The sequence below is a fragment of the Hyperolius riggenbachi genome, chromosome 10, assembly GCF_040937935.1.
Source record: "Hyperolius riggenbachi isolate aHypRig1 chromosome 10, aHypRig1.pri, whole genome shotgun sequence".
In the NCBI taxonomy this organism is placed as follows: domain Eukaryota; kingdom Metazoa; phylum Chordata; class Amphibia; order Anura; family Hyperoliidae; genus Hyperolius; species Hyperolius riggenbachi.
In genome coordinates this window covers 276,773,974-276,795,461 of record NC_090655.1, presented here as the reverse complement: position 1 = coordinate 276,795,461, position 21,488 = coordinate 276,773,974, and the positions used below count along the sequence as shown (strand labels likewise).

The following is a 21,488-nucleotide window of genomic DNA, read 5'->3' as shown; positions in this document are numbered from 1 at the left end:
CCAGTTGTTTAGTTTTCTATTTTTTTTACAATTTTTTTTTGTTTATACCCCAAACATCTCCCTCCCCCCAGCCGGCGAATCCTAGCGATTGGCTTCTGCCTCTCGTCCCGCAGGGGGACAGCCGTGCCACATGGCTGTCCCCAGTACACCGGTGCTACTGATCGCAGTTCTGTACTTTGTTAAAAGATGGCAGTTTTGCCGTCTTACAGTCTCCCGAGCGGTGATTGCCACTCGGAGACTTAAGGCGGTGTGGAGCTCCGCCCCTCAAGCAGGAGATGCGCATGCAGCCTCCGCGCGATTTCCTGCAGTAGCCGGCTCCAGGACCTGCCGCCAAGTGGCGTTAGGCGGTCCCAGGGCTGCCGGCGCGTTCACGTCCATGGGCGTGATGCCGTCGTTAGGCAGTTAATGTTGAAATACAGTAATTTAAAACAAATTAAGACAAAAGAGACTTACCTTAATGTAACAGAGGTTTATTATTGCATAAAGAACTGTACAACAAGATTTATGCATCCTGCAAGGTCAGAATTTTTCCTTCTGGATACTGAGACTTCTAGATAACTGTATAAGACTCGCTGTATGAGAAGGGCCAAAATCATTATGAAGGACAACGCTCCCCCCAGAAATGCCTTGTATGAGCTCCTTCCATCAGGCAGACGTTTGGATCAATCCGCATACACACAAACAGACTGAAAACCAGCTTTTTACCATCTGCCATAAACTTGTTAAACTCTGAATCTTCTCTGAAATAATTAACACTGTGTACAGATTGTTTAAATATTTGAAATACCTGGCATACTTGTATAATTCCTCCATTTCCACCTTTGTTACTATCACTATGTGGTTTATTCTTTAAGCTTAAGTGCGCTCCATTAACTTAATGGGCGCTTCTGTTTAATTGGCCCAATAGGCTTCCTGTCCTGTGACAAATAGCCTATTGGGCCAATCAAAGTACTGGAATCTCATCCTTTGAAGCCAGGGGCTCAGGGCGGGTTCAGTGGCGCGCCCATTAAGCTAATGGAGCATGCGTAAGTTAGCAATACCGCAGCATAGAGTGCGCTGGAGATTTTTACCTCTCGCTCCTGTCATTAAGCTGTGCTGCTTTAGCATTGGCAACATATAAACAGACATTGGCAGACAAAACCAAGAACAATAGTCAAGTAGTGTAGGTGGAAAACATTTACAGCATGAGGGTAATAATACACCTGGGCAGGAGATATTGCACTACAGAGGTGCTAAGAGGGTGCTGCACCCCTGAGGTGTTTGGAGGACCGGAGTGGGCACAGGGGAGTCTCCGCTATCTGAGGGGTAGGATTACAGCCGGGGGGCGGGCTCAGCAGAGGAGGGATAGAGTTCAGGAGGAGGGCAGGCTCAGCAGGGGAGGGATAGAGTTCAGCAGGAGGGTGGGCTCAGCAGGCGAGGGATAGCGTTCAGCAGGAGGGAGGGCTCAGCAGGCGAGGGATAACGTTCAGCAGGAGGGAGGGCTCAGCAGGGGTGGGATAGAGTTCAGCAGGAGGGCGGGCTCAGCAGGGGAGGGAGAGAGTTCAGGAGGAGGGCAGGCTCAGCAGGGGAGGAATAGAGTTCAGCAGGAGGGCAGGCTCAGCAGGCGAGGGAGAGAGTTCAGCAAGAGGGCAGGCTCAGCAGGGGAGGAATAGAGTTCAGCAGGAGGAACACCTGAAGGTGCTGCTACGCTGTTTGCTCTAGAGGAGATAATCCTATAAAGGCGGACCAATGGGAGGAGCTCAAAGAAGCGGTTGCCTAAGTGGGAGGGGTCACGCAAAATCTTGGTGGCCCTTGACTTCATTCTCGCCGTGTGGAGATCAGGAGGTGGCAGGGATGATACAATGATCTTTTCCACAATGCTAATCACTCTTTGGAGATTGTACCTGTCGCTGGTAGAGATGGCCCAAACTGTTCGCCGGTGAACAGTTCCTACAGAACTTGGGCAGTTGACTGTAAAACAGAGAAACAGAGAGAGGGAAATCTCCTGTCCTCGGTTCAGTCTGGATGAATTGGAGCTTCTAATATCCCTACATCTGCAGCTCACAGCAGGTAAATAACAATGTTATATAGAACTTTCCTGGAGTCTCACATTCTTATTTTCACTTTAGGGGGTTGTATCCTGACTTTGAATTATGCACAGCAGCAAAATCAGTGTGATGTAAAATCTGGTTTATTCAGCTCCCAGCAAAAACAAATAATGATAATTTCAGCACTCTTGTGTTGTCAGGAGTGTTTGTTCAGCCAGATAAAAGTGTTTTGGCTTTTATTTACTTTTCAGGAGATCCATGGCTGCATATGACTGCAGATCCTGCCTCATGTGTATAGATAAAGCACCTGGTTTATTAACCCTTACATTGGAAATTAAAAAAGTGAACACAAAGCAAGTTCTAACTAGGCTCAGTACTATATGTACCCATATTTGTCTCATCATGTCACTTCAGTTCAGGGACTTTAACACTTTATAAACCAATGCACTGAGTAGCATGAAAAATCCTCAGCATTCTGTGTAAATATGGCAAAAAAAACAAAAGAAAAAAACAAAACATGTATCAGAACATTTGTGGCCAATACATTTCCCACACTCAGCACATGAATAGGGCTTCTCACCAGTGTGAGATCTCTTATGTTGGACAATGATTGATTTCCATGCAAAACATTTTCCACACTAAGCACAAGAATAGGGCTTCTCACCAGAGTGAGATCTCTCATGTTTGACAAGAGTTGATTTACTCACAAAACATTTCCCACACTCAGCAAATGAATAGGGCTTCTCACCAGTATGAGATCTTTCATGTGCAACAAGATTTGATTTATCAGTAAAACACTTCCCACACTCAGCACATGAATAGGGCTTCTCACCAGTATGAGATCTCTGATGTGTGACAAGATTTGATTTCTGAGTAAAACATTTCCCACACTCAGCACATGAATAGGGCTTCTCACCAGTGTGAGATCTCTTATGACTGGCAAACTCTGATATAAACCCAAAACATTTCCCACATTCAGCACATGAGTAGGGCTTCTCACTATTGTGCACTCTCTCATGCCTGACAAGTTGTGATTTACTCCCAAAACGTTTCCCACACTCAGCACATGAATAAGGCTTCTCACCAGTGTGAGAGCTCTCATGACTGTTAAGACTTACTTTACGAACAAAACATTTCCCACACTCAGCACATGAATAAGGCTTCTCACCAGTGTGAGAGCTCTTATGACTTTTAAGACTTAATTTATGAACAAAACATTTCCCACACTCAGCACATGAATAGGGCTTCTCACCAGTGTGAGATCTCTCATGTGTGACAAGATTTGATTTCTGAGCAAAACATTTCCCACACTCAGCACATGAATAGGGCTTCTCACCAGTGTGAGATCTCTCATGTGTGACAAGATTTGATTTCTGAGTAAAACATTTCCCACACTCAGCACATGAATAGGGCATCTCACCAGTGTGAGATCTCTCATGAAAGACAAGACTTATTTTAAGCCCAAAACATTTCCCACACTCAGCACATGAATAGGGCTTCTCACCAGTGTGAGATCTCTCATGAAAGACAAGACTTATTTTAAGCCCAAAACATTTCCCACACTCAGCACATGAATAGGGCTTCTCACCAGTGTGAGATCTCTCATGTCTGACAAGAGTTGATTTCCACTTATAACATTTCCCACACGTGGAACAGGAAAAAGACCCTCCAGCAGAGGGAGAGCTGTGCCGGGTATGAGGCCCCTCAGGGTTAGACAGGTGAGGGGAGTCTGGGGGTATATTTGGGGTAACCAGGATATCTGCAGGAGACTCTTGTCCAGTGACATCATCATCCGTTGTACAGTCTGTGGATACAGAGAGACGAGTCTCTGAGAGGTTCCTGATGCCGGGACTCCGCGCTGCAAATAGAGAAACATCATCACTTCCTGTTAGAGAATTCTGAGGGGAGGAACAATTATCATTAGGGGTGAAAGGAAAGAGGATGGTCGGCACTGCTGTACAGCTTCCTTTATTTGGCAATGTGCAGACAAGTAGGCTGTGTGTTACATCATCACCTCACAGTCCATAAGAAGAGACTAAACACGTACCGGTGCGGGGGTGGATAATGGTGGGTGCTGGTTGCTGGGAGCCTGACGGCAGTTTCACACACAAGTGCTTCTTCGGAGGCTATGACAAGGGGGCGGGGCTATGTCTGCTCTAGTTGGAGAAAGTGCTTTACTGTAATAGTAACCTGCAATCCAAGATTACAGTGTGGGGAGGTCAGAGAGAGCGAGGCCAAACAACACGGCCGCTATTCCTAATGGAATTACAAGTCCTGCTGCAGCAGCTAATTATACAAGCCACTAACATAATATCCCATGATGAATATAGGTCAGGCCATGCAGAGCAGAGAATCTGGCTGACCTATTTAAAACCTAACCTTTATTTTAATGTAAAAGAAGCAGGGAGATTGGCCTATTAGAGGATGGGCAACAGCGACATTCAAGGAGAACTGGGGAGGAGATTGTGTCTCAGAAGTTCAGCAGAATAGGTGCCGTATCTATTCCTGACTCTCTCCTCTTTTACTTCAATTCAACAGCTACTAATTACATGCTATAAAACACAATGGGGTAGATTCACTAACTATAGCACTGCCAAACAGCGCGACTAAACTACTGTTATGAGCGCATTTACTATTTCCTCTGTGCACACTACACTCGCTAGTGGCAGCATTGTTATTTGTTACTTAGCCACGGCTGCTGCCTTGATTTGCCGCGCGGTAGTGATTTATTGCTCCTGCAATATTTCACTAAAGCATCTGCTACGTAGCGTGCACAGAGGAAATACTAAGTCACATGATGTAGCGTGTACAGAGGAAATAAGTTGCGCTGCTCTATTAGCGCTCCTAACAGTAGTTTAGTTGCGCGTTAGTGAAGTTTGTGTTTTATAGCATGTAAATATTAACTGTAGAATTGAACTACAAGAGGAGAGTCAGGAATAGATACGGCACCTATTCTGCTGAACATCTGAGACACAATCTCCTCCCCAGTTCTCCTTGAATGTCACTGTTGCCAATCCTCTAATGGCCAATCTCACTGTTTCTTTTAAATTAAAATAAAGGTTACTTTTTACATCACTTTTAAACCTTCCTAACCCCGGCTTCCCCTAATACCTAACAGCGCTATAGCTAGTGAATCAACCCCAATGGCCACAGTTCATTAAGATCATTCTGGTGATAATAAGGCAAGTGGAAACATCACCAACACATCAGTCTGTATTTTAAGTGTTAATTCACTAAAGAAGCTTGTCTTATTAACATGTAGTGATAAGCGTTCACAGTGAGAGTGCTGTCTTATCATTCCAGTCCTTACGTTTTCACCTTTGTAGTTGTTCTCACATGTAGTAGGTAGAGAGGGGAGGAGCACACACAGGAAAGATGTAGCTCTACCCACTGCTGCCAGGGCGATTTCAGCAAGGCTGGGTATGACAGCAAGGGAAGGAGAGAAAGAGGCTGTGACTGTGTGACTAGGTGTGTGGCTAGGTGTGTGTGTGTGGCTAGGTGTGTGGCTAGGTGTGTGTGTGTGTGTGGCTAGGTGTGTGTGTTCCCTCACTCTGTCTATGATTGGTGTCTCTCTCCCTCCCTCTCTGTCTATGACAATGAGCATGTTTACTCCGCTTCCTTGGTCGTGTAGTTCCAGGAGTGGAACCTGTCCTGTTAAACCTCTGTATGGTCTAGGTCACCATGCTGCAGCTCAGTGTCAGAGTGTTGGCAATCTTCTTATAGCCTAGGCCATCTTTATGTGGAGCAACAATTCTTTGTTAAGCTCCTCAGAGAGTTCTCTGCCATGAGGAGCCATGCTGAGCTTCCAGTGACCAGTATGAGGGAGGGTGAGAGCGATAACACCAAATGTACCACACCTGCTCCCCATTCACACCTGAGACCTTGTAACACTAACCAGTCACATGACCTCAGGGAGGGAAAGGGCCGGAACCAATTCCCTTTCTCTTCTAAGTTCACTCCTAGGACATCATTTTTCATCTTCTGTTTCAATTAGCTTCTCAACACTCTGCAAATGAAAAAATAACTGTAAAATTATTTTGTTGGTAACTTAAAAGGCCATTTATTGATGAGATATAAAAATATCACCAAGGAGAAAACTTAGGGAAAAAAGTGAATTGGATTGGGCCCTGAAATGTCTGATTGTAATTTTGACATTTGTCACTTAGGGGTGTCCTCACTTTTGTTGCCAGTGGATTAGACATTAATGGCTGTGTGTTGAGTTATGTTGGTGAGACAGCAAATTTACACCGTTATACAAGCTGTACACTGACTGCTTTACATTGTATCAAAGGGGCAGATTCATGAAACTCTGTTAATATTACCACTAGTGTTGGGCGAACAGTGTTCGCCACTGTTCGGGTTCTGCAGAACATCACCCTGTTCGGGTGATGTTCGAGTTCGGCCGAACACCTGACGGTGCTCGGCCAAACCGTTTGGCCACATGGCCGAACTAAGAGCGCATGGCCGAACGTTCCCCGAACGTTCGGCTAGCGCTGTGATTGGCCGAACGGGTCACGTGGTTCGGACCCGAACGCGCTCTGATTGGCCGAACGGTCACGTGGTTCGGGTAAATAAATACCCGAACCACGTCATATCTCCGCCATTTGTCTGTGGGTTTAGCTTTGGGTAGGCAGGCAGTGTAGTTCGCGCTCCAGCCACGCTAGCCAGGGTCCCCCCCAGTCATTGTGTGTCGCAGCTGGGAACAGTAGTACACCGCTCGCTCAGCCACACTATATATAGCATTGTTTACTGCCACTGTGTACCTCGCTCAGCCACACTATATAGCATTCTGTGTACTGTTCTGTGTCTGCTGGGAACAGTAGTACACCGCTCGTTCAGCCACACTATATAGCATTCTGTGTACTGTTCTGTGTCTGCTGGGAACAGTAGTACACCGCTCGTTCAGCCACACTATATAGCATTCTGTGTACTGTTCTGTGTCTGCTGGGAACAGTGGTACACCGCTCGTTCAGCCACACTATATAGCATTCTGTGTACTGTTCTGTGTCTGCTGGGAACAGTAGTACACCGCTCGTTCAGCCACACTATATAGCATTCTGTGTACTGTTCTGTGTCTGCTGGGAACAGTAGTACACCGCTCGTTCAGCCACACTATATAGCATTCTGTGTACTGTTCTGTGTCTGCTGGGAATAGTGGTACACCGCTCGTTCAGCCACACTATATAGCATTCTGTGTACTGTTCTGTGTCTGCTGGGAATAGTGGTACACCGCTCGTTCAGCCACACTATATAGCATTCTGTGTACTGTTCTGTGTCTGCTGGGAACAGTAGTACACCGCTCGTTCAGCCACACTATATAGCATTCTGTGTACTGTTCTGTGTCTGCTGGGAACAGTAGTACACCGCTCGTTCAGCCACACTATATAGCATTCTGTGTACTGTTCTGTGTCTGCTGGGAACAGTAGTACACCGCTCGTTCAGCCACACTATATAGCATTCTGTGTACTGTTCTGTGTCTGCTGGGAATAGTGGTACACCGCTCGTTCAGCCACACTATATAGCATTCTGTGTACTGTTCTGTGTCTGCTGGGAATAGTGGTACACCGCTCACCCGCCACTGTATAGCATTGTGCACTGTGTCGCTGCTGGGAATAGTGGTACCCCGCTTACCCGTCACTGTATAGCATTGTGCTCTGTGTCGCTGCTGGGAATAGTGGTACTGTATAGCATTTCTGTACTGCCACTGTACTGCTGCCAGTCAGCGTGTACTGTAAGGATAAGTGAAATGAGGAAGAAATCCGGTGAAAGAGGGAGGGGCAAGGGAAGAGGTGTTTCCCCTGACGGTTCACGTACAGGCCACAGGGGAGCACCCAAGAAAACCCACTCAATACCGCCCATGTTGTCCAGGACAACAACCCTCACAAATCCAAAAGAACAGGACCAGATAATTACTTGGATGACCTCTCAAGCGTCCAGCAGTGGGTTAAGCAGCACCAGCACATCACGCACGAGGTCCGAGTCCTCAGCCAGTTACAAGGAGCCAGTGGGCACAAAGCTGACACAACCGGCAGCGACACCACGCACACAACTGCCAGATAACCAGTCCGATGAATTACCTCAGGACACAATGGGGTATTCGCAGGAGCTATTCCCAGCCCAACAAACTTCCACCTTTCAAAGGTCAATGGAGGAACAGCCAGAAATGTTGTGCCTGGATTCACAACCGTTAACTGTGGGAAATGCACCGCGCACTGAAATACAAGGCGAGTCCGAAGAGGACTCGGAAACCCAAATCCCAGAGCAATTTGGGCAGGAGGGGTTGCAATTGCAGGAGGTCGGCCGACAAGATCTGGAAGACGACGTTGGAGTGTGCTGCGCAGAGGTTGTTGTGGGGAGCTCTACTCCACGGCGGCGGCCCACAATGACATATGACGAGTTTGAGGAGATGGAAGAGGAGGGTATGGACAATGTGGACAGAGACCCAGATTTTGTTTGTGAACGAGAACATCGCCGTCGTAGCAGCAGCACAGATGAGTCTGTTGAAGAACCCACTGCTGCACGAGCTCGCCTTGTGCCACAAGGTAGGCGGCGCGCAATTTCAGGCACCACAAGCGTGGAAGTTCAAGTGAGAGGCAAAAGAGGAGCAAACAGAAATCGCCAGCAAGGAGGCAGGTGCTCCAAAGTCTGGGCTTTCTTTGAAGACTGCACTGAGGATTTTACCATGGCGATTTGCAAGGTGTGCAAGACCCGCCTGAGCAGGGGGAAAAGTATTAACAACCTCTCCACCACCAGCATGAGCCGTCACATGCTATCCAAACATCCCACTCTTTGGGCAAACGCGTCAGGACAGGGTACCAGAAACAACACTGCCTCCCTTGGGTTCACCAGACCCGCCTCAGCAGCAGCAGTAGCCCAGCCATTGCGTGGTTCACAACATTCACAAACATCAGACGACGCTGACACTGTCACTTTCCGGAGTAGTGCTCTTGAGGTCTCCCAGTGTTCTTCAAACACAACAACCAACAGCCCTTCCGTGTGCAGCGCTACGGTTCAGTTGTCTGTGTCGGAGATGTTTGAGTGCAAGAGGAAATTGCCAGCAAATGACCCCCGGGCCGTGGCAGTAACAGCCAGCATAGCCAAGCTTCTGGCCTGCGAAATGCTGCCATATCGATTGGTGGAGACAAACAGCTTCAAGGGCATGATGTCAGTGGCCATCCCACGTTACGTGGTTCCCAGCCGCTACCACTTTGCACGCTCTGCAGTGCCTGAGTTGCATGAGCACGTGGTCAGCAAAATAACCCGAAGCTTGAAGAATGCCGTTGCCTGCAAGGTTCACCTCACCACTGACACCTGGACGAGTGCGTTCGGCCAGGGTCGATACATCTCCCTTACCGCGCACTGGATGAACCTTGTGGAGCCTGGCAGCGATTCCTCACCTGCTACGGCACGGGTGTTGCCCACGCCACAAACAGCTGCACCGCCGTCCCTCACACTGGATAACAGCAGCACCTACCTCTCTGACTCCTTCTCCTCCAACGCATCTCAAAGCTGTACCTCATCCGGAAACACTAACCCAGCAGCAGTAGGATCGTGGAAGCAGTGCAGCACAGCTGTTGGCATGCGTCAGCAAGCGTTGCTGAAGCTAATCTGCCTTGGGGATAAGCAGCACACAGGGGAGGAAATTTGGAAGGGAATAAAGGAACAGACGGATTTGTGGCTGGCACCGCTGGACCTGAAACCGGGCATGGTTGTGTGTGATAATGGGAGTAATCTCATTCGCGCTTTAAGGTTGGCTAAGCTGACACACATCCCTTGCCTGGCGCACGTGATGAACCTAGTAGTTCAGCGGTTCCTGAGGACATACCCAGGCGTGGCCGATCTTCTGTTGAAGGTGCGTCGAGTGGCCAAACATTGTAGAACTTCCAGTACTGCTTCGGGGGCACTCGCCAAGATGCAGGAGCGCTTCAATCTCCCCCACCATCGCTTGCTGTGTGATGTCCCTACGCGCTGGAATTCTACGCTGCACATGCTAGCCCGCTTTTGCGAGCAGAAGAGTGCAGTGGTCCAGTACATGACGGCGCAGTACCGAGGCGCATCCGGCCAGCTGCCAAGCTTCTGTGGATCCGATTGGGCCAACATGTTGGACCTCTGCCAAGTCCTCCAAAATTTTGAGCAATCCACGTTGCTTGTGAGCAGTGACAACTCTTCAGTCAGCATTACCATACCACTGCTGTGTTTACTGAAGAGGTCGATGTTAAAAATCAAGGAAACAGCTGTCATGATGCAACTGGGGGAATCTGAAGGAGAAAACGATCAGCGTGATGGTACCAACATCAGGCCATCCGCCTCAGGGAACGCTGGCCCCAGCAGCTATGACGAAGAAGAGGAGGAGGAACAGCTGGAGTTGGAGCAGGAGTTTCATGCCACCACTGACGAGGGCCAGAGCGGTGCACGTTGGACTTCCACAATTCAACGCGAATGGTCAGCAGAAGCAGACCAGGAGGAAGGTGACGACTATGATGCATCACAACAACTATCACAACGCTCACAAGAGGATGATGAGGATTCTGGTAGGACTCTGGCACACATGGCTCAATTCATGCTAGACTGCATTGAACGTGACCCACGCATTGTGCGCATTCTGGACAACACCAATTACTGGGTTTATACCCTTCTGGATCCACGGTACAAACACAATGTTCCAAAACTGCTTGAAGAAAGAGTCAGACAGGTCAAAATGGAAGAATACCAGCAGGCCCTTGTGGAGACTTTAGAGAGGAGATTGACATCCTCCCCCTCCTCTAGCCAGTTGTACGCAGACAGACTGACTTCCGCAAACCCAGGACGACCAGGAGGGCAGCAAACAACGCAAGCCGCAGCTAGTACCCAAAAGGGAATGGTATCGGCAGTGTCCTTGGAGTGGGAAAATTTTCTGACACCCATGCAGCAGCAGCCCACTGAACAGCAAGCGTGCAGATCCACCTCCAACACCGATCGCCTGGAGAAGATGGTCAAGGACTACATGTCAGATGACGTAGCTGTGTCTAACAATCCATCTGCACCCTTCAACTATTGGGTATCGAAGCTAGACACCTGGCACGAACTGGCAATGTACGCAATAGAGGTGCTGGCTTGCCCGGCAGCCATCGTTATGTCGGAACGCTGTTTCAGTGCTGCCGGAGGCATCGTCACAGATCGGCGTATCCGCCTCTCCACAGAAAATGCAGACCGTCTGACTCAAATTAAAATGAATCAATCCTGGATTGGAAACGACTACGCAACACTCCAGGACCCCAACCAAGTAACATGACCAATGAACATCTGGGATGGTTTAGCGTTTCCGGTCCCTGTTTATTGAACCTCTCATCTGTATTACACTTATGACTGCATGGCGGCAAAAAGCATTGCTATATCCGCACGCTTTTTGTCCTCATGCAAGGCCTGTGTTGTTGTGTCTCAAAAAGCTTGGCCTTCTCCTCCTGCGCCTGCTCCTGTTCCATCACGTCTGCTGCTGCTGGGTTAGCATTTCCAGTCCCTGTTTATTGAACCTCTCATCTGTATTACATTTATGACTGCATGGCGGCAAAAAGCATTGCTATATCCGCACGCTTTTTGTCCTCATGCAAGGCCTGGGTTGCGTCTCAAAAAGCGTGGCCTTCTCCTCCTGTGCCTCCTCCTGTTCCATCATGTGTGCTGCTGCTGGGTTAGCGTTTCCAGTCCCTGTTTATTGAACCTCTCATCTGTATTACATTTATGACTGCATGGCGGCAAAAAGCATTGCTATATCCGCACGCTTTTTGTCCTCATGCAAGGCCTGGGTTGTTGTGTCTCAAAGCGTGGCCTTCTCCTCCTGCGCCTCCTCCTGTTCCATCACGTGTGCTCTGTGCTGCTGCTGGGTTAGCGTTACCGGTCCCTGTTTATGGAACCTCTTCTCTTTATTACATTTATGACTGCATGGCGGCAAAAAGCATTGCTGCTATATCCGCACGCTTCTTGTCCTCATGCAAGGCCTGGGTTGTTGTGTCTCAAAAAGCGTGGCCTTCTCCTCCTGCGCCTCCTCCTGTTCCATCACGTGTGCTGCTGCTGCTGCTGGGTTAGCGTTACCGGTCCCTGTTTATTGAACCTCTTATCTTTATTACATTTATGACTGCATGGCGGTAAAAAGCATGCTATCCGCACGCTTCTTGTCCTCATGCAAGGCCTGGGTTGTTGTGTCTCAAAAAGCGTGGCCTTCTCCTCCTGCGCCTCCTCCTGTTCCATCACGTGTGCTGCTGCTGCTGCTGGGTTAGCGTTACCGGTCCCTGTTTATTGAACCTCTTATCTTTATTACATTTATGACTGCCTGGCGGTAAAAAACATGTTACCTGTGCAAAGAAACATGACATTTTCAGCATTTAAAAGACAATTTTTCCTTTGAAACTTTACAATCAATTTTCTCAAAAACTATAAGCTCTTTTTGCTAAATTTTTTTTTCCTCTTGTACCCACTCCCAAGGTGCACATACCCTGTAAATTTGGGGTATGTAGCATGTAAGGAGGCTTTACAAAGCACAAAAGTTCGGGTCCCCATTGACTTCCATTATGTTCGGAGTTCGGGTCGAACACCCGAACATCGCGGCCATGTTCGGCCTGTTCGGCCCGAACCCGAACATCTAGATGTTCGCCCAACACTAATTACCACACATACTGAGAGGAAGATGATCTATACTGTGCCCAGCAGGGACATATTTGTTACTCAGTTTAATAAGGCTATTGCATTACTAATGTTTATCACTCACCAATTCTCATCTCTGCAATAATGTCTTCCTCCTTAGATGTCCTCATCACGTCCCCCTCCTCCATAGACTGCTGATCACTCCTCACATACGCCTCTTCTTCTTCCTCTTTACTTGTCCTCATCATGTCACTCTCCTCCATAGACGGCTGATCACTCCTCACATATGTCTCTTCTTCCTCTTTATTTGTCCCCATCATGTCACCCTCCTCCATAGACTGCTGATCACTCTTCACATATGTCTCTTCTTCTTCCTCTTTACTTGTCCCCATCATGTCACCCTCCTCCATAGACTCCTGATCACTCCTCACATATGTCTCTTCTTCCTCTTTACTTGTCCTCATCATGTCACCCTCCTCCATAGACTGCTGATCACTCCTCACATATGTCTCTTCTTCTTCCTCTTTACTTGTCCTCATCATGTCACCCTCCTCCATAGACTCCTGATCACTCCTCACATATGTCTCTTCTTCCTCTTTACTTGTCCTCATCATGTCACCCTCCTCCATAGACTGCTGATCACTCCTCACATATGTCTCTTCTTCTTCCTCTTTACTTGTCCTCATCATGTCACCCTCCTCCATAGACTGCTGATCACTCCTCACATACGTCTCTTCTTCTTCCTCTTTACTTGTCCTCATCATGTCACCCCCCTCCATAGACAGCTGATCACTCCTCATATACATCTCATATTCTTCCTCTTTAACCACAGCACTTCTATGTATCAGTTCTCCACCCTAATCACACAAAATAAGCACTATATAATGTGAACACAGATAACAGCATAGACAACAGGAAACAATGTCACATAGTTTGGGGTCTCTAATGACACTCAGTTCCACCTACCTGATAATGGTGGGGGATGGTGGGATCTTCCTGTAGACAATCCCAGGAATAAAGAGGACCTGTACACCTCTCTGGTGGGTTTCCATTACTGGATTTATCTGTAGGAAACACACACCATGACTGAATACTATGGGCTCAATTAACTAAGAGTTACCACATTGAAAAGTAAATATTACAGACTAGTGAGGTAAATTACCGGCTTGGACGGTGAATACCTCAAAAAATGTCAATTCACTAAGATTAGAGCATTCGGTAAAACAAATAAAATGTTGGGTATTTTTAAGATCTGGCTGGACCTGTCAATAACTAGAAATCAGCATGTGGTAAAATTGACAGACTAGGGAGAAAGCCAATAGGAAGGGCCACCTGGTCCTGCTACTCACCTCAACAGCAGAAGACATTTACAGAGGCTTCCCTGTATCCCTTTAGCCATGCAGATCTGTATACTGGTACGCAGAAGAGGGCCCTTTAGTGGCATGCATACACATCTAAAGGGATGCAGGAAGCCCTTTACTCTCTAGTAAGCTGTCACACAGGAATGGGTTATGCAGACACTTGTAGGAGAGAACCTCAGCTTGCTGCAGAGACCTCCTCCACAGCTGTGAGACTTCTGCATTACCGAGCAGGTCTTACTGAACTGAAGCAACATTTCTCAGTAAATTACCTATTACCGCATGTGTGACAATGTTACTGCACTTGGAAAAAAAAGTCTACAATACAGAATGCATTATTTCCCCAGCCTCTTTTTTTGCTAAACAGCCCTTACTGAATTGTCTGTTTGTGTTTATCAGATGAGGGGGATCTAGGAGGACCCCAAGCACTGCTTCCTCCATTACAAAAAATTAAGAATCTCCTCTTACCCGGTGATATGAGGGGCGGCTGATTCTCCAGCATGGCGTCCTTGTAGAGGACCTGGTGTCCTTCTATATATTGCCACTCCTCCATGGAGAAATAGATGGTGACATCCTGATATCTCATAGGAACCTGATACACACAATGATACAGTCACCGCCCAGACACACCCCTTGCTGTTACTGGATAATGTCCCATAATTCCCAGCACCGCTCACCTCTCCTGTCAGCAGCTCTATCATCTTCCTGGTGATTTCCAGAATCTTCTGCTTGTTGTGTCCCTCAGATATCAGGGAATGAGGTGGGGGCACCGTGATGGTCACATGATCACCAGACTTCACTGGAGGAAAACTCTGTATGGAAAGACCAACATTAATGTCACATAATCTCTCAGAACCCTTTCTCACCTCTCCAGTTAGCTGTGTGTTGTATTAATAGAGATAAGAGTGATGTCATGTGACCTCCCAGAATTCTCCTCACCTCTCCAGTCAGCAGACAGATGATCTCCAGGGTGAGGTTGAATATCCTCTCGGTCATGTTGCTCTGGTCCTCATCCATCCTCAGTGATTTGGTCATGTGATCCATAAAGGATGCTGCTGCCTTTAGATATATAATAAAGGAAGAATAATCTAGTTTATATGGCTGTCAGTGGTGAAATTACCAATACAGGAGCCCCCTCCCCCAGCACTCCCCATTGCTGTCACTTGTGGGTGGTGGGGCCATGCAGAGTATTGCAGGAAGGCATAATAAGCTGGTTTATAGCTACCTGTGCACTATACTCACAGCGTGCTGCAGTCCTGTCCTCCCTCTGCCTCCTCTCCATTTGGCCTTCTCTCCTCACATCCCCCTCCCACTGTTACCATTCCTGTGATGTTACAGCAGTGCTGGTAGTGGTAGATGGATGAGGATATGAGGAGAGGAAGAGACTGAGGCTAATGGGAGCAGAGGACTGGAGCACGCTGTGACAGCTAGCTATAAACCAATGTAAATCCTTCCTTTTACTACTCTGCATGGAGGTGGGGAAAGGAGCAATACTGGAGTGTGGGCATGGCTATACTGGGGGCGAAATGGCATTACTGGGGTGGTGGACATTACATACTGGAGGATAATGGCAATGCTGGGGGACACAGGGAGGACATGACTATACTGGGAAATAAATGACACTACTGGGGTGGGGGACATTACATACTGGAGGATAATGGCCATGCTGGGGGACACGGGGGGGGGGGGCATGGGGAGAAATGGCATTACTGGGGTGGGGGACATTACAGGGCGATGCTGGGGGACAAAGGGAGGACATGGCTCTACAGGGGAAGAAATGGCATTACTGGGGTGGGGGATATTACATACTGGAGGATAATGGCAATGCTGGGGGACACAGGGGGACATGGCTATACTGGGGGAGAAATGGCATTACTGGGGTGGGGGTACATTACATACTGGAGGATAATGGCAATGCTGGGAGACACAGGGAGGACATGGCTATACTGGGAAAGAAATGGCATTACTGGGGTGGGGGACATTACATACTGGAGGATAATGGCAATGCTGGGGGACACAGGGGGGGACATGGCTATACTGGGGGGGAAATAGCATTACTGGGGTGGAGGACATTACATACTGGAGGATAATGGCAATGCTGGGAGACAAAGGGGGACATGGGGAGAAATGGCATTATTGTGGTGGGGGACATTACATACTGGAGGATAATGGGGATGCTGGGGGACACAGGGAGGACATGGCTATACTGGGGAAGAAATGGCATTACTGGGGTGGGGGATATTACATACTGGAGGATAATGGCAATGCTGGGGGACACAGGGGGACACAGCTATAATGGGAAATAAATGCCATTACTGGGGTGGGGGACATTACAAACTGGAGGATAATGGTGATGCTGGGAGACACAGTGGGGGCGCGAATATACTAAGAAAGAAATGGCATTACTGGGGTGGGGGACATTACATACTGGAGCATAATGGCAATGCTCGGGACAAAGGGAGACATGGCTATACTGGGGGAGAAATGGCATACCTGGGGTGGGGGTACATTACATACTGGAGGATAATGGCAATGCTGGGGGACACATGGGGGACATGGCTATACTGGGAAAGAAATGGCATTACTGGGGTGGGGAACATTACATACTGGAGGATACTGGCAATGCTGGGGGACACAGGGGGGGCATGGCTATACTGGGGAGAAATGGCATTACTGGGGTGGGGAACATTACATACTGGAGGATAATGGCAATGTTGGGGGACACAGGGGGGACATGCTATACTGGGAAAGAAATGGCATTACTGGGGTGGAAGACATTACATACTGGAGGATAATGGCAATGCTGGGGGACACCGGGGGAGGGGCATGGCTATACTGGGAAAGAAATGGCATTACTGGGGTGAGGGACATTACATACTGGAGGATAGTGGCAATGCTGGGGGACACTGGGGGACACAGGGGGGACATGGCTATACTGGGGGAGAAATGGCATTACTGGGGTGGGGGACATTACATACTGGAGGATAATGGTAATGCTGGGGGACACAGGGGGGGAGGGGCATGGCTATACTGGGAAAGAAACGGCATTATTGCGGTGAGAAAATTATACATTTGTCTAATTGTTCAACCGCAGCATAAATTGAAAACACCAGGGAGTTGCCCAGTCAGCTCCCAGGCCCTGAAAAGGTGCAGGAAACATACATAAAATCAAAAACAACTGAGTCTCGATCTGGATTTAAAGGCTATAAAAGCTCAAATTTTTATTGTATCACAGTATACAGTGGCTTGCAAAAGTATTTGGCCCCCTTGAAGTTTTCCACATTTTGTCATATTACTGTCACAAACATAAATCAATTTTATTGGAATTCCACATAAAAGACCAATACAAAGTGGTGTACACGTGAGAAGTGGAATGAAAATCATACATGATTCCAAACATTTTTTTCAAATAAATAATCGCAAAGTGGGGTGTGCGTAATTATTCAGCCCTCTTTGGTCTGAAAGCTGTCAGTTGTCCATAGACATTGCCTAATGAGTGCTAATGACTAAATAGAGTGCACCTGCGTGTAATTTATTGTCAGTACAAATACAGCTGCTCTGTGATGACCTCAGAGGTTGTCTAAGAGAATATTGGGAGCAACAACACCATGAAGTCCAAAGAACACACCAGACAGGTCAGGGATAAAGTTATTGAGAAATTTAAAGCAGGCTTAGGCTACAAAAAGATTTCCAAAGCCTTGAACATCCCACGGAGCACTGTTCAAGCGATCATTCAGAAATGGAAGGAGTATGGCACAACTTTAAACCTACCAAGACAAGGCCGTCCACCTAAACTCACAGGCCCAACAAGGAGAGCGCTGATCAGAAATGCAGTCAAGAGGCCCATGGTGACTCTGGACGAGCTGCAGAGATCTACAGCTCAGGTGGGAGACTCTGTCCATAGCACAACTATTAGTCATGCACTGTACAAAGTTGGCCTTTATGGAAGAGTGGCAAGAAGAAAGCCATTGTTAACAGAAAGCATAAGAAGTCCTGTTTGCAGTTTGCCACAAGCCATGTGGGGGACACAGCAACCATGTGGAAGAAGGTGCTCTGGTCAGATGAGACCAAAATGGAACATTTTGGCCAAAATGCAAAACGCTATGTGTGGCGGAAAACTAACACTGCACATCACTCTGAACACACCATCCCCACTGCCAAATATGGTGGTGGCAGCATCATGCTCTGGGGGTGCTTCTCTTCAGCAGGGACAGGGAAGCTGGTCAGAGTTGATGGGAAGATGGATGGAGCCAAATACAGGACAATCTTGAAAGAAAACCTCTTGGAGTCTGCAAAAGACTTGAGACTGGGGTGGAGGTTCACCTTCCAGCAGGACAATGACCCTAAACATAAAGCCAGGGCAACAATGGAGTTTACAACAAAACATATCCATGTGTTAGAATTGGCCCAGTCAAAATCCAGATCTAAATCTAGTCGAGAATCTGTGGCAAGATCTGTAAACTGTTGTTCACAAACGCTGTCCATCTAATCTGACTGAGCTGGAGCTGTTTTGAAAAGAAGAATGGGCAAGGATTTCAGTCTCTAGATGTGCAAAGCTGGTAGAGACATACCCTAAAAGACTGGCAGCTGTAATTGCAGCAAAAGGTGGTTCTACAAAGTATTGACTCAGGGGGCTGAATAATTACGCACACCCCACTTTGCAGTTATTTATTTGTAAAAAATGTTTGGAATCATGTATGATTTTCGTTCCACTTCTCCTGTGTACACCACTTTGTGTTGGTCTTTCACGTGGAATTCCAATAAAATTGATTCATGTTTGTGGCAGTAATGTGACAAAATGTGGAAAACTTCAAGGGGGCTGAATACTTTTGCAAGCCACTGTAAAAGCAGGACGTTTCTGCACACAGGCCTTTGTGAAGTGCATGAATGAACTGAAGGGAGAGGGATATGGAGGCTGCCATATTTATTTCCTGTTACACAATACCAGTTGCCTGGCATCCTGCTGATCCTCTGCCTCTAATACTTTTAGCCCCGGACACTGAACAAGCATGCAGCAGATCAGGTGTTTCTGGCATTATAGTCAGAATATGCAGCCAAATAGATCAGCAGGGCAGCCGGGCAACTGGTATAGCTTAACAGGAAATAAATATGGCAGCCCCCATATTTTTCTCACTACAAGTGGTCCTTTAAAGAAAAACATGTATTTGTTACACCTGATACAACCCCTGCAATACATCTGCATTGTGCCAACTTCCTGCTTTCATGGAAGCAGACATATTGATAACATCCTAGGTTTACAAATTAGCTGCTCTGCCGTGCTGAGAAGAATTCTGAGCTGACACAGCTGAAAGATCAAATTACAACTTGTGATAAGTCACAGATGAGAGGGAGTTAGTAGACAGCTAAACTCTTTTAACCACCCTGGCGTTCTGATTAAATCGCCAGGGTGGCTGCGGGAGGGTTTTTTTTAAATAAAAAAAAAACTATTTCATGCAGCCAACTGAAAGTTGGCTGCATGAAAGCCCACTAGAGGGCACTCCGGAGGCGATCTTCCGATCGCCTCCGGCGCCCAGAATAAACAAGGAAGGCCGCAATGAGCGGCCTTCCTTGTTTTGCTTATATCGTCGCCATAGCGACGAGCGGAGTGACGTCATCGACGTCAGCCGACGTCCTGACGTCAGCCGCCTCCGATCCAGCCCTTAGCGCTGGCCGGAACTTTTTGTTCCGGCTACGCTGGGCTCAGGCGGCTGGGGGGACCCTCTTTCGCCGCTGCTCGCGGCGGATCGCCGCAGAGCGGCGGCGATCAGGCAGCACACGCGGCTGGCAAAGTGCCGGCTGCGTGTGCTGCTTTTTATTTGATGAAAATCGGCCCAGCAGGGCCTGAGCGGCGACCTCCGGCGGTGTTGGACGAGCTGAGCTCGTCCAGACCGCTCAGGTGGTTAATACATACAGGGTGCATTTTTTTTTCAATAATAATAATTATAATTTTTATTGGTTTCAAGTAATGAAAAACAGTAATACAGCAGAACATAAGGTACGTTTTCATAATAACAAAAGAAATCAAAACAACCTTAAAATTGCAACTTAGTTATATACAGGTGTATAAAACATATCAGTAAACATCAAACAGAATAAGATAGGATAACAGCATTTTTAGGCCTACAGACAGCTATGGAATTATAATGTAACCATAAATCACCAATTTAGGTAGGGAAGGTCTTTATATAAAGTAATACTAGAAAACAGAACTCGCAAGGACAACATCTACCCATTAGCTAGACCAATTAGGGTTGGGTAGAGTTATTCTCTACTGAATGGTTCAAGGAGCTTGTGAGATCCAATCTCCAGCGAGGTTGGAACTAGATTCCCAACTGGAATGGGCTAAACTGACAGGGTCAGGGGAAATAAAAACCTTGTCCATAAGATTTAAGCCAATTCTATCAATCGCAATAAAGGCACAATAAAGGTCTATACCCATCTTTCAAGATATATGTACAATAGTGAAGAGTAAAGGTAAAAGTAAAAGAAGAAAAGAAGAAGAGAAGAAAGGAGAGAAGAAGACCATGGGAGCGAGGAGCCTGTTAGTATTTACATAAGATAAAGAGACTTATCATTAGCCCAGGTTAAAGGTGTCTTAGTTGTGCGGCGCTTACATCTGTACCCAATATATAATTGGACAGTGGAGACCACATTTTCTCAAATTTTTCATAGTGTCGGACAGCCTGGCTCACAATTGTTTAAAAAAATAAGATGTGGCAAAGTCTGCATTTGACTTGTTCAAAAGAGAGTGTGGCGGAGCGCCAAGATGCCGCTATTGTTAATTTAGTAGCGGTGAAAATATAATTGACCAAAGCGGTTTGTGTGAATGACAGGTGTGGGCATGGGAGGCCTAATAAAGTGTGTAAGGGATTTTTTGGGATGGGAACACTTAATAATGAGGAGGCCCAAGTACAAACTCTCGTCCAAAGTCTATGTACTTTCTTGCATTTCCACCATATAGGGTTATATGAACCACTTATTGCACAACCTCTGAAGCAGTTACCAGAAGCGCTTTTGCTAATCTTTGATAAACGTTGGGGGACCAAGTACCACCTGAATAAGAGTTTGTAATTGGCCTCTATAAGGTCCGCGTTCACTGAAATGTGGGGGATATTACAGGGCTGTGGAGTCGTCCAAGTAATCAAGTGATAACCAAAGTCCCAATGCCTCAGTACAGCTAACAGATAGGGCCACGAGACCGAATCAAAGGCTTTGGTTATGTCAAGTGCTAATAACATCGCAGGAGTAGAGGAGAGATGGGCATGATGGATGAGGTGAATCAGTCTACGGACATTATCGCCAGCTTGTCTATTTGGCATAAAGCTCACTTGATCATTATGGATAAGTGTTGCAATATGACAATTCAAACAGTTAGCTAATATCTTATCAAGTAACTTAATATCTATGTTTAAGAGTGAGATTGGGAGATAGTTTGACCATATACTGTGGTTAGTATTAGGCTTTGGAATCATGCTAATACATGCTGCTA

The 21,488-nt window shown here is 47.1% G+C and overlaps 1 pseudogene; it reads right to left on the bottom strand.

Annotated features, from left to right (window-relative positions):
* Nucleotides 1-454: 454 nt before the first annotated feature.
* LOC137537228 (uncharacterized) overlaps nt 455-21,488 on the bottom strand; it is a 118,644-nt pseudogene continuing 97,610 nt past the window's right edge.